The sequence below is a fragment of the Vombatus ursinus genome, unplaced genomic scaffold (assembly GCF_900497805.2).
Source record: "Vombatus ursinus unplaced genomic scaffold, bare-nosed wombat genome assembly UNPS02014778.1, whole genome shotgun sequence".
Taxonomy (NCBI): Eukaryota; Metazoa; Chordata; class Mammalia; order Diprotodontia; family Vombatidae; genus Vombatus; species Vombatus ursinus.
The window spans coordinates 51737899-51750668 of NW_020954556.1; the positions used below are offsets into that span (position 1 = coordinate 51737899).

At 39.7% G+C, this 12770-nt stretch overlaps 1 long non-coding RNA gene across 2 annotated transcripts in view; it reads left to right on the forward strand.

Moving 5' to 3' along the window:
• The window catches only part of LOC114045518, a 117734-nt gene extending 107842 nt beyond the window's left edge, over positions 1-9892 (forward strand). For both annotated transcript variants that reach the window (XR_003569376.1, XR_003569377.1), the window contains one exon: positions 9805-9892. This is a non-coding gene — a long non-coding RNA (uncharacterized LOC114045518). The remainder of the gene's footprint in view (positions 1-9804) is intronic.
• Positions 9893-12770: the final 2878 nt, after the last annotated feature.

Sequence of the window (12770 nt, forward strand, 5' to 3'; positions counted from 1 at the left end):
GAGAGAGAGAGAGAGAGAGAGAGAGAGAGAGAGAGAGAGAGAGAGAGAGAGAGAGAAGAAAATAAAATATGCTTCAATCTGCATTCTGAATCCATTTACTCTCTATCTGGAGCTGGGTTTTTTGTTGGTAGTATATAGAAATGCTGGATTTATTTTGTATCATGCAACTTTGTTGAAGTTGTTAATTGTTTCAGCTAATTCTTTAGTTGATTCTCTAAGGTTCTCTAAGTGTACCATCAAATCATCTGCAAGGAGTGATAGTTTTGTTTCCTCATTGCCTATTCTTATTCCTTCAATTTCTTTTTCTTGTTTTATTGCTATAGTTAACATTTCTAATACAATATTGAATAATAGTGATGATACTGAGCCAAATCCTTGCTTCACCTCTAATCTTATTGGGAAGGCTTCTAGCTTATCAACATTACATATAATGCTTGCTGATGGTTTTAGATAGATACTACTTATCATTTTAAGAAAAACTCCATTTATTCCTATGCTTTCTAGTGTTTTTTAATAGGAATGGGTGTTGTATTTTGTATAAGGATTTTTCTGTATCTATTGACAAAATATGATTTTTGTTGGTTTTATTATTGGCATGGTCAATTATGCTGATGCTTTTCCTAATATTGAATGAGTCCTGCATTCCTGGTATAAATCCCACCTGGTCATAGTGTTTGATCTTTGTGATGTATTGCTATAATCTCCTTGCTAGTATTTTATTAACATTTTTTGCATCAATATTCATTAGGGAAATTGGTTTATGATTTTCTTTCTCTGTTTTTGCTCTTCCTAGGTTAGGTATCAAACCACATTTGTGTCATAAAAAAATTTGGTAGGGCTCCTCTTTACCTATTTTTTTCAAATAGTTTATATAATATTGGGACTAATTGTTCCTTAAATGCTTGGTAGAATTCAATTGTGAATCCATCTGATCCTGGAGATTTTTTCTTAGGGAGCTCATTGATGGCTTGTTCAATTTACTTTTCTAAAATAGGGTTATTTAAGTATTCTATTTCATTTTCTGTTAAATTGGGAATTTTATATTTTTGCAAATATTCATCCATTTCATTTAGATTGTCAGTTTTACTGGCATATAATTGGGCAAAATAACTTCTAGTAATTACTTTAATTTCATCTTTATTGGTGGTACATTCACTCTTTCCATTTTTGATATTAGTAATTTGGTTTTTCTTCTTTCTTTTAAAAAAAATCAAATTAGGCAATGGTTTATTTATTTCATTGTGTTTTTTCTCCCTGTAAAACCAGCTCCTAGTTTTATTTATTAGTTTATTTTTTATTTTTAATTTTATTAATCTCTCCTTTGATTTTTCAGGATTTCCATTTTGGTGTTTAATTAGGGATTTAAATTTTGTTCCTTTTCATTTTTTTAGTTGTATGCCCAATTCATTGATCTGCTCTTTCTCTCTTTTACTGATGTAAGTATTTAGAGATATACATTTTCTCCTCAAGTACTGCTTTGACCACATCCCACAAATTTTAATGTTGTCTCATTATTGTCATTCTATTTAAGGAAATTTCTGATCATTTCTTTTATTTGGTATTTGATCTACTCATTCTTTAGGATTTGATTATTTAGTTTCCAATTAGCTTTTAATCTATGCTTCCATAACCTTTACTAAATGTAATTTTATTGCATTATGATCTGAAAAGGGTGTATTTAATATTTCTGCTTTTCTACATTTGGTTGTGAGGTTTTTATGCTCTAATACATAGTCAATTTTTGTGAAGGTGCCATAGACAGCTGAGAAAAAAGGTATACTGCTTTCTATTCCCATTTACTTTTTTCCAGAGGTGTATCATATCTAACTTTTCTAAGATTCTATTCATTTCCTTTATTTTTTTCTTATTTATTTTATGGTTAGATTTATCTAGCTCTGACAGGGGAAAGTCAAGTCCCTCACTAGTATAGTTTTATTATCTATTTCCTCCTGTAAGTCATTTAACTTTTCTTTTAAGAATTTGAATGCTATGCCATTTGGTGCATATATGTTTGATATTACTTCATTGTCTATGGTGCCCTTTAACAAGATGTAGTTTCTTTTTTTTAATTACGTCTATTTTGTTTTTCCTTTGTCTGCGATCATGATTGCTACTCCTACCTTTTTTATATCAGCTGAAACATAATTGATTCTGCTCTGGCCCCTTATTTTAACTCTGTGTGAGTCTCTGCTTCAAATGTGTTTCTTGTAAACAATATGTTGTTGGATTCTGAGTTCTAATCTATTCTGATATCTGCTTCCATTTTATGGGTGAGTTCATCTCACTCACATTCACCATTGTGATTACTAACTATGCATTTCACTCCATCCTATTTTTTTTCTGTTCATCCTTTTCTCTCTCTTTTTATCCTGCACCTTGAAAGTCTGTTTTGCTTCTGAGCACCACCTTCTTTTTTTCTGCCCTCTGTTTTTATTACCCCTCCAGCTTTCTCTTGTCCCCTTCACCTTTTACTTTCCTTTTGGGTAAGATAGATTTCTATCACCAGTTGAATGTGTGTGTGTGTGTGTGTGTGTGTGTGTATTTCCCTCTTTTTGAACCAATCTAGATGTGAGTGAGGTTGACCCTTTACTGTAAGAGATCTTATTTGCATGCCTCTTTTATGTGAAAAAAATTTTCCTATTCTTTCTTTCACTTTCTTCATCTCTCAGGGCATCTCTCTTGCCTATCCATTTTTTTTTTGCATCATCTCAATATAATCAACTCATTCTTATATCATCTTTTTATGTAGAATCCTTCTAATTGCCCTAATAATAATAAAAAAGATCTTAGAAGATATGTGCATCATCTTCCCATATGGAAAGTCAAACAGTTTAACCTTATAGAGTCCCTTATGATTTCTCTTTCATGTTTACCTTTTTACGCTACTCTTAAGTCTTATATTTAAAAGTCAAATTTTCTATTCAGGTCTGGTTTTTCATCAGGAATGCTTGAAAGTCTTCTATTTCATTATTTATCTATTTTTTCACCTTGAAGGATTGTACTCAGTTTTGCTGAGTAGGTTGTGCTTGATTGTAATCCCAGTTCTTTTGCCTTTAAGAATATCATATTCCAAGTCCTCCACTCTTTAATATGGTAGCTGCTAAATCTTGTATGATCCTGACTGTGGTTCCACAGTATTTGAATGATCTCTTTCTTGCTGCTTGACGAATTTTCTCTTTGACCTGTGAGCTCTGAAATTTGGCTATAATATTCCTGAGAGTTTTCATTTTGGGATCTATTTCAGGTGGTGATTTTTGGATTCTTTCAATTTCTATTTTGCCTTCTGGTTTTAGCCTATCTGGACAGTTTTCCCTGATAATCTCTTGAAAGACGATGTCTAGATTCTTTTTTTTTTTTTTTTTGATCATGGCTTTCAGTTAGTCTAATAATTCTTTCTTTTTTTTGTCCAATAATTCTTAAATTATCTCTCCTTGATCTATTTTCCAGGTTAGTTGTTTTTCCAATGAGATATTTTTTCTCTATTTTTTTCTTTCTTTTGACTTTGTTTTATTGTTTCTTGATGTCTCTTGGAGCCATTAGCTTCTACTTTCCCAATTCTAATTTTTAAGGAAATATTTTCTTCAATGACATTTTGTACTTATTTTTCCATTTGGCAAATTCTACTTTTCAAGGGGTTATTTTCATCAGTGAATTTTTGTGCCTCTTTTTCATTTTGGCCAATTCTGTTTTATAAGGTGTTATTTCTTCAGTATTTTTTGTGCCTCTTTATTGAGATGTTAATTGTCTTTTCATAATTTTATTCCTTTGCTTTCATTTCTTTGTATAATTTTTTCCTCACTACTCTTAGTTGAGTTTGACAATAATTTTTAAGCTCTTCCAGGAATTCTTGTTTGACTTGTGTCCAAATGATATTTTTCTTTGAGGCCTTGCTTATAGCTGTTATTGTCTTCTTCTGAGTTTGTGTCTTAATCTTCCCTGTCACCATAGTAGCTTTTTACAGGCATGGTTTTTTTTTCTGTTGTTTGCCCATTTTCCTATCGTATTCCTTTATTTTGAACTTTGTGTTAATGTTGACCTCTCTTCTTGGCATGGGGGGAGGGGAGGGAAGGCAGAGGGAGAAGAGAAAGGGACCCTTTCTTAAGCTTTAGGGTTTTTGCACTATTAAGCTAGTTCTGGGATTTGGAAGTTTTTGGTGCTTCTCAGGTGATGTGATCTGGGGAAAGGTTTGGTCACTGCTCTCTTGGTCTGTACTCTGGTCCCAGGAAGAGTTCCTGATCTCTTGGAATTACAATCCTCAGAGCCCTTCCTCCCCTGGGACTGGAAATGATACTACTCCTCAGAGTCCCTGATCCTTTGGGGCTAGAAGTGATATTTCCTCTCTGGGCTTCCACTCTCTCTGACCAAAAGTGCTCCTCTCTGCCCTTGAACTTGGGTATAGGCAATGGAGTTGCCAAACAGTGTCTAGTCCTACATCCAGTGCCAGAATAGGGGTCTCCTGTAATTTCTTTCTGATCAATTGTTAGGGTCTCTGGCTTGAGAGCTCCCAAAGCTTCTATTGCTTCTGTCACTACCACCTGATGCCACGACTGGTGTTTTATCCACGTGGGCTCTGAGCCAGCCTTCACCTCCATGTCACCAGTCTCTCTTACTAACCTCCTAAGTTGGGGTGGGCTGGAACAATGTGTCACTCTGACCTTTGCTGGCTCTGTCACTCCAGAATTCAACTGGAGGTGTTATTTTAAAGTTGTTTAAAAGAGAATGTTGGGAGAATTTGACTGAGTGCTTCTCCACTCCACCATCTTGGTTCTGCCCCCAGAAATCTCAGTGCCTTCCTTCTGAGAATATCTCCATTTTATCCCATATATATCTTGTTTGTATATAGTTGTTTGCATATTGTTTCCCTTATTACAATGTGAACTCTTTGAGAGTAAGGGCTGTCTTTTGCCTTTCCTTGTATCCCTAACACTTAGCACAGTGCCTGGCACATAGTAGGTGCTTAATAAATGCTTGTTGAATTGACTTGAGGTCTCTGAGTGGAGTCAGGGCATTTGAGAATAGGAGTTCATAGGATCATAGAACTTGTTTTGGAAGGGACCTCACAGATCATCTAGTCCAAACACTTCATTTTACAGATTAGGGAACTGAAATCCAGGAAGGTTAGGACCTGCCCAAAGCATCCATAGAGGCAGCATTTGAATCTAGGACCTCTGACTACAGAGACATTGTTCTTTTAACTATATTGTACTCTTAGAACACAGTGGTTGGGGAAGAAACACTGCATTTGGGACAAGAGGACTTGAGTGGGAATCCACACTCTCCTTATTCTCCCTTTTCCTATGCACCAGCCACTTGGATCTCACTGGGCCTTAGCTCTTCATCTACAAAGGGTTAGGCCAAATGATCTCTAAGGTCTCTCCTAGCTCCAGATCCTTTGATACTTTGATGGAAGTACAAAAGTAGGTTCCTAACCTGTTAAAACTGCTCTGTCCTGAAAGGGGGCCACTTTGGCAGCCCCTTAAACTGTCAGAAAGCCAATCCTCCTGACTTAGAGGGCTAATCCCAGGCAGCTGGCTGGTGTTCAGATGATCCTGGACATTTCCATAAACCAAGGCCCTTTAACAGAGGGATTGAGTGGATCTTCTAGGGTTGAGAAATTTCAGTTTCCCCACTAGTCTGGAAGCCAGGCCTTAAGTCATCTCCTCCCTCTCTTGGCCCTCTCCTCCTCTATCCCCTTCCTCTTTCTCTGCCAGCTGAGGCTCCATCCTTCCCAGGGAGAGAATGGAAGGGTGGGCTGGGCCAACAGCAATTAAATTGCCCTGGCTGAGCTGGATCCTGAGAAGAGGAAAGAGGAGAAAGAAGGCCTGATGGGTTTCAGATGTTTGGCCTGACTTTTGCTTCTTTCCACTACCCCACCTACACATCTCTCTAGTTTTGCCAGAGGCCCTGTCTGGCGGCCTTCATTGACCGCATCACAGACGCAGCAGCCTCCAAGGGCAGGCCTGGCATAAGGTATGGAACGTGCAGCCCACGTGTGTCCCAAGGGGGGGCTGAGTCAGGCCGCACATTGAACTGGGGCTCTATGTGTGTCTCTTTTTTTGGTCTTCACTCTTTCCACCCTTGTCTCTTTCTCCCTTTGTTTCTCTCTTTCTCTCTCTCTCCCCTTCTCTGTTTCTCTCTGACTCTACCCCTATACCTAATTCTGAGTTTTGCAGATAGAGGTCTATGCTTGCCACATAGTCCACATGAAGTATGCAGCCCTAAGTAAAGTTCTACTTGTCTCCTCTCCTTCCCCACCATTGTCAGCTCCTATTTGTCCCTCCCATTTCACTTCATTTCAGTTCAATTCAATCAAATCCACCCCCCAAAGCGTTTGTTAACTTCTTCTATGACCTTGGGCCAGTGCTGTGCTGGTAAATGTTTAACAACTAGCTCTCCACAATGTATGCCAGACACACTTTTTAGTTTAATCAGCATGATTAACATTTTCCCTATCACTCTCTTAAGTCTAGGCAATCAACAAAAGGATAAATCAAACCCTGTTTTGTATCTTTTGTCAATTTCTGTGATCTCAACACTCACACAGAAAATTTCACAATTGGGTTTGGAACCCATTCAAGTTGGTCCAACATCCCCCTGCCTTAGGAACGTCATTTAATTCCTCTGGGCCTCAGTTTCCTCACTTGTAGAAAGAGAGGGTTGAACAAAATAATTTTGCCAGTGTTTTCCAGTCCTAACATTCCTAGAGTCTATACTGAAATTCACTGCATAACCAATGCTTGGCTTGGAGGAGAATTGGTTTGGGCCCTAGGGGAGGATAGAAAACAGCTGTGAAGTAATACAAGGCAGTGTAAAATTAAGGGGTAGAGCGTCTAATTGCTGGAAGAGAGCTCCAGAAGAGATAAAGTAATCCCAGGGGACTTTCTGGAGGCAGAGGGCCTTGAGCAGGGCATTGACTAATGATTCCCCCTTGAATCATAGGAGCTGGAAGGGTTCTTAGAAGCCAACTTATTTTACAGATGAGGAAACTGAGACCCATTAAGGTAAACTGACTTGTCCAAGGTCACACAAATTGTAAGCATCAGAGGCAGGATTGTTCAGGCTTTATAACTTAGTAGGTGATGGAACTGTGTTTCTTCTTTCAAAGTTCTGCCCTGTTATTCCCTAAACATCTTTTTTTATTCTGAACTTCACACAAGTCAAATAAAATAAGTGTTTCCATATACATAGCAGGATAGAAAAAAGGATTGTATGTAAACCTGTAAGTTTCTTTTATGTTCACTTCATTTATCTTTTGAAATATACAATAAATTTATCATCTAACTTTCAAAGTTGTCCTTATCTGTAATTCTGGTCTTCTGTTCTTTGCTGTGCATCTTTTTTTTTTTTTAATCTTTCAGTGATTCTCTTTTTCTTTTCTTTTTTTTTGGAGGGGAGGGAGAAGGGTTTTCCCAGGGGTGGGGAGCCTGTGGCCTTGAAGCCACATGTGGCCTTCTAGGTCCTTGGGTGCAGCCTTTTGACTGAGTCCAAGTTTTACAGAACAAATTTGTTCTGTGATTTGTTCTATGAAGTTTGGATTTAGTCAAAGGCTGACTGTTATCCTATCCTTCTTTCCCATTCTCCCAAATGAAAGGAAAAAAAAAAAACCTCTTATAACAACTATGCATAGGTAAGCAAAACAAATGACTGCACTGACCGAGTCGTAGTTCTCAATCTGTACCCTGAGTCTATCACCTGTCTGTTAGGAGATGGGTGCCACGCTTCTTCTGGAGCTGTGGTTGGTCAATATATTATCAGAGTTCTTCAGTCTTTCAAAGTTGTTATTGTATCAATTGTTCTCCTGCTTCTGCTTATTTCACTCTGCATCAGTTCATGCAAGTCTTCTGAGATTTTTCTGAAACTATCCCTTTGTTCATTTGTCATGATTTGATACTATTGCAGTACATTAATAGACATTTTGCTCCATCATTCTCCAGTTGATGGGAACCTACTTAGTTTCCAGTTCTTTGACACCACAAAAAGATTTACCCTAAATAGTTTCAGCACACATCCCTTTTGTTCTTCTTATAGTCTTCATTGCTCTGCTCTAGGAGCTAGATAGGGTGTCGCAAAAGTCTTAGTGCAACTTAAGCTTTTTTTTTCTTACCACAATACTAAGACTTTTGGAACATCCTGTATTTGTGAAGACCAGTTGATTCTGGAAATGACTAAGGCAGGGACCTACTCAGCAAAACCTGACTTTGCTCCTACCACAGGGACTGATTTTGTCCCTGCTCATGGAGTAGCCCAAGTATACTTTCAGCTCCTCAGCAGAGACCCTGGGAAAGGAAATCGAGATGTGAGAGGTGAACAGGATTCTATTTCTCTTCATTTTTCAAAACAAGGTTATAAACTACAAGGGAAGTAGTTGTTACAAGGGTGGGGAGGGACACTCCTCCCATCTGTTGGCAAATAAAGGCCTCTCTCATAAGGAATCAACTTGACTCAATAAATACGTATTAAATACTTCCTCTGTGAAAGGCACTGTGCTGGGCTGTACGGGATGCAGAGACAAAGATGAAAACAGTTTTGGCCGTCAATTCTTCTGGGGCAGGAATTCTTAGCCTTTTTTCATGTCGTGGACCCCTTTGGAAGTCTGTTGAACGATGCCTCATAATATCTTCTCACAATGTCACAAATCTCTTCTCACAATAATGAAGAGGGGGTGACATGGTCAGACTTGTGCGTTGGGAAAATCACTTTGGCAGCTGAGCAAAGGATGGACTGAGGTAGGGAAAGATTTGAGGCAAGATCAACTCTAAGGTTATTACCATAGTCCAGGAGGGAGGTGATGAGCCTTGTACCAGAGTAACAGCTGCGCCAGAATAGAGAAGGGGATATGTAGGAGAGATGTCAGGAAGGCAGAACAACTTTAGCTCACACATCACCTAGGCAACCAGGTGGTGAAGTGGATAGAGCACTGGGTCTGGAGTCAAGAAGACCTGAGTTCAAATCTAGCTTCAGTCACTTATTGGCTGTGTGACCCTGAGAAATTATTTAATCTCTGTCTGCCTTAGTTTTCTCAGTTGTAAAATGGGGGCAACAATAACATCTACCTTCCATGGTTGCTGTGAGGATCAAGTGAGATAATATTTGTAAAGCTCTTAGCATAATGCCTGGCACTGTAGGATATGCTTAATAAAGCCCTGATCCTTCCTCCCACCAGTTTTATTAACAAAAGTCAGTTTTCTCTCTCAAAAGAGAAGAAAAGCAAAATCCTCGCAAGAAATATGCATAATCAAGTAAAACAAATACCCACATAAGAATGTTTTAAAATAATTGAAGGTAATGCAAAAATTTAATTAGAGTATAGTAAAAACAAAGATGTGTTTTTTGCTATCCAAGTTCATGAGCCTCCTGAAATATCTCATAGGGGTTTTTGGACTCTGGGTTAAGAACCCCTGTTCTAGAGGAATACAACAAATGCGCAAGCGAAGTAAATCCAAGGTAATTTGAGAAGGAAGAGAGCTAACAACTGGGGTGGTAGGGTCAGGGAGGAAGTGTCACCTCAGCTCAGCATTGAGGGAGGGAGATATTCTGTAAGGCAGAGGTGAGGAGAGAAAACATTCCAGGAATGTGGGACAGCCTGTGTGAAAGCACGAAGATAGCAGATGGAATTTCAAGTGCAGAGAATTGCTAGTAGGCCAGCTTGGGTAGAATGTCAAGTGCAAGAAATTGAGGAATGACCTTTTCCCTATCTCCTTCTGCAAAAACCTTACACCATGTTAACCAGAGGACCATCTGATTGCAGAGGGCATCTGATCTGACCTATTTACTTACTTGTTTGTTTGTTTATTTATTTTACAGATGTAATCTGAGTCCTGAAACCCATTGGTATGGGACTGTCTTCTCTTGGTGGAAATCAGTGCCCTGGGCCCTGGGTGAGGGATGGGGCAGAGTTGGTGACATGTGTGTTTCTTCTGGCCCTTCAGTCTCTTATGTCTCTGCAATAGCTTTGGGCACTTCTCGTGTCCAGCTTCAAGAGAGAAGATGGATGATTCCAACCCCACTTCAGTCTCCTGAAATGAGAATAAGACTGAGAAGAAGCAGACAGGAGAAGAGCTAGCAGTCTCTATCATGTCCCTATTCTCAGCGTGTCACACTAGAGACCTTGGGGAACTTTCCCCTTTGGTTGAGTTCTGGGACTCTCTCTGTCTTGGTTGAGTTGTTACCTTGTCTCCGATGAGGGAGGAACTCCTTCGTTAGATTGTAAGCTCTTTGAGGGCAAGGATTGTCTTTTGTCTCTTTTTGTATTTTTAGCACTTAGCACAGTGCCTGGCACTTAATAAATGTTTATTGAATTGAATTCAATTGATTCTGTACTGTCTGATTTATATTCTTTTATGTAGACTTTTTCTGATTTCTGTTTTGCTATTGACTTGGATAAATGGGTTCCTTCACTATTTGCTACATGTGTTCATTGTGGAACTAGTATTTGGTGGGAAGAGAATCAAGCCTTGGATATAGATCTTGGGCTTCTGCTTTCCCCAATAACAAAATAGCCACCAGAAGTTAGCTTGGACCTGAAAATTATGTCTCCTAACAGACGTTCCCAAAGTGGGCAATACCACCCCCTGGGAGCGCACTGAAATGATTGGCGGTACAGTAGTAGCCTTCGGTGCAATTGGGAGCATTGAATAAAAATAAGGGGACAGTGGAAGCATGAGGAAAGAAGAAAAGATAAGAAAAATTTGAAAAACCGCTGGTACATGTTTCATCCATTGTGTAACAGAGCTGAAGTTGTAGTGATTACATTATTTTCTAAATAAACACACAAAATGCAAGTTGTAACTGATCAGTGGTCAAATCTACTGACAGGTCTTAATAAGCATGTGTTGGCAGGCAAGCTTGCTGCGTGTTGTCAGGAAGTCCAGCATGCATTGGCTGGAATATGTGCATGACTTGTTCACAATATGATACTGTATGGTTACATGGCGCAATATTGCACCATCAAAATTTCAATGCAGGAAAAACCCCATAAATTTACAATAAATTATTACGTTTGAAGTGCATCATTTTTTAAAAAAATATTTTATATATTTTTGAAATGACAAAAATTTAAAAAAAAGTCATTAAAGGGTTCAAGAAAGTAGATTTCCAGGGGGACGCTGAGTAATTTTTTTTTAAAAGAGGGTGGTAGGCCAAATAAGTTTGGGAACCTCTGCCTAGACTAATACTTTTTAGGGGAGCAGATAGATATAATTCTAGCCCAGTACCTCTTCTCTTTGAGGAGAGTAGAGTGGCCAACTTTCTGGCCTCAACCTCCTGTTAACCCTCCTGTCAGGAATTAAAGTGTCCTTGCAGAAAGGTTGGGGAAGAACACTGAGCTGGGACTGTATGCGTGTTCCTTTTTTAGAGATGCCTATTCTGCCTTCCTATGAGAAACTCAATGACTCCCTCATGCTACATGTAGGGACAGCTTCACTATAGAGATAAGAGAACCGAGACCCAGAAAGTTACAAAGCTAACAACTGGAAGGCTGCATTTCAAACCAGGTCTGGAAATCAAACCAAGAGCTTCTGAAACAAATCCTTTCCGAGGTCCTTTCCATTGAATTAGGCCTTAACGTACACAACACCTCAATGTGAGTTGCTATTATTTCCATCCATCCTTCAAGGCCAAGTTTAACTCTGCCTCCTCCAGGAAGCTTTCCCTGACCACCACCAGACCCACACTAGTCCTTATCTTCTCTGACTCCTACACTATATGCTGTCTGTTCCAGGCAATCTGGAAGTTACTCATATCCTGTCCTCTATGGTTATTTCACTATTTTACGAGAGCATGAGTCTGGCCTCCTCAGAAAGAGAGAATAAGAGAGAGAAAGAGAGAGAGAGAGAGAGAGAGAGAGAATGAGAATGAGCGTGGGCTTCTTGAGGGCAGGCTTAGCATCCTTTTCTTCTTTTGCCCTCCCCAAGGAGGCATCCTTTTGTCTGAGAATTCTATAGGAAGCAAAGAATCCTCTTGTAGAGCGATATACTCAAAGCTGCATTAAAACTTAAAATTGCACTAATAATTTTGGGACACTTTGCATAGTGATCAGGATTACTGCAGGAATGGATTTTCCTCTTGTGAAACTGATGTGCATCTGTTCTGCTCCTTTGGGGTGCTGAGCCTGTTGAGGAGTTTTCTGGCCAATCTATCCCAACCATGTCTGATCCCCCCGATCCAGGCTGAGCCTTGACTGGAGGAAGGAAAGCTAAGACAGCCTGTAGTTTCAAAGGCACCAAAGGTTCTTTCTTTTAGGGGTGGGGGCAGGGGAGAAGGATTGTGCCAGACCTCTCAGAGTGTGACACAGGGGAAACAAACGTCATTGGGGTAAGAGATCCCTATCTTGAAAACCAAAACAAGGCTGTGGCCTGGGCTTCTGGGTCTTTCTGTCTCATCACTTACCATTTGTCCCCTCTGTCTCCACTTTCTAGATGGTCTGGGTCTTTCCTGTCTTGGTCTCCTCCACCTCCCCACTGCCTTCCACCAGGGGAACAAAGTTCGAGGTGCATACGGGGGCCGACACATGTGCCTCACCGCAGACACGCACTCTATCTGGTGGGGCTGCACACGCAGCTGACGTGGCCTGTGGTTTGGAGGAAGTCGCTCTCAAAGGTGTTGATTAGAACAAAGGCGTCATGTTCTTTGTGGGTTCTGGGTCAGGTGGGGCAGGACACAGTTCTCCACTCCTGTACCCCTGACACCCCTCCCCACCCCTAGCACAAACAGGAAAACACAGGTACAACATCCCTTTCTGCAAGCGCAGACACGTGTACGCTAACACACGT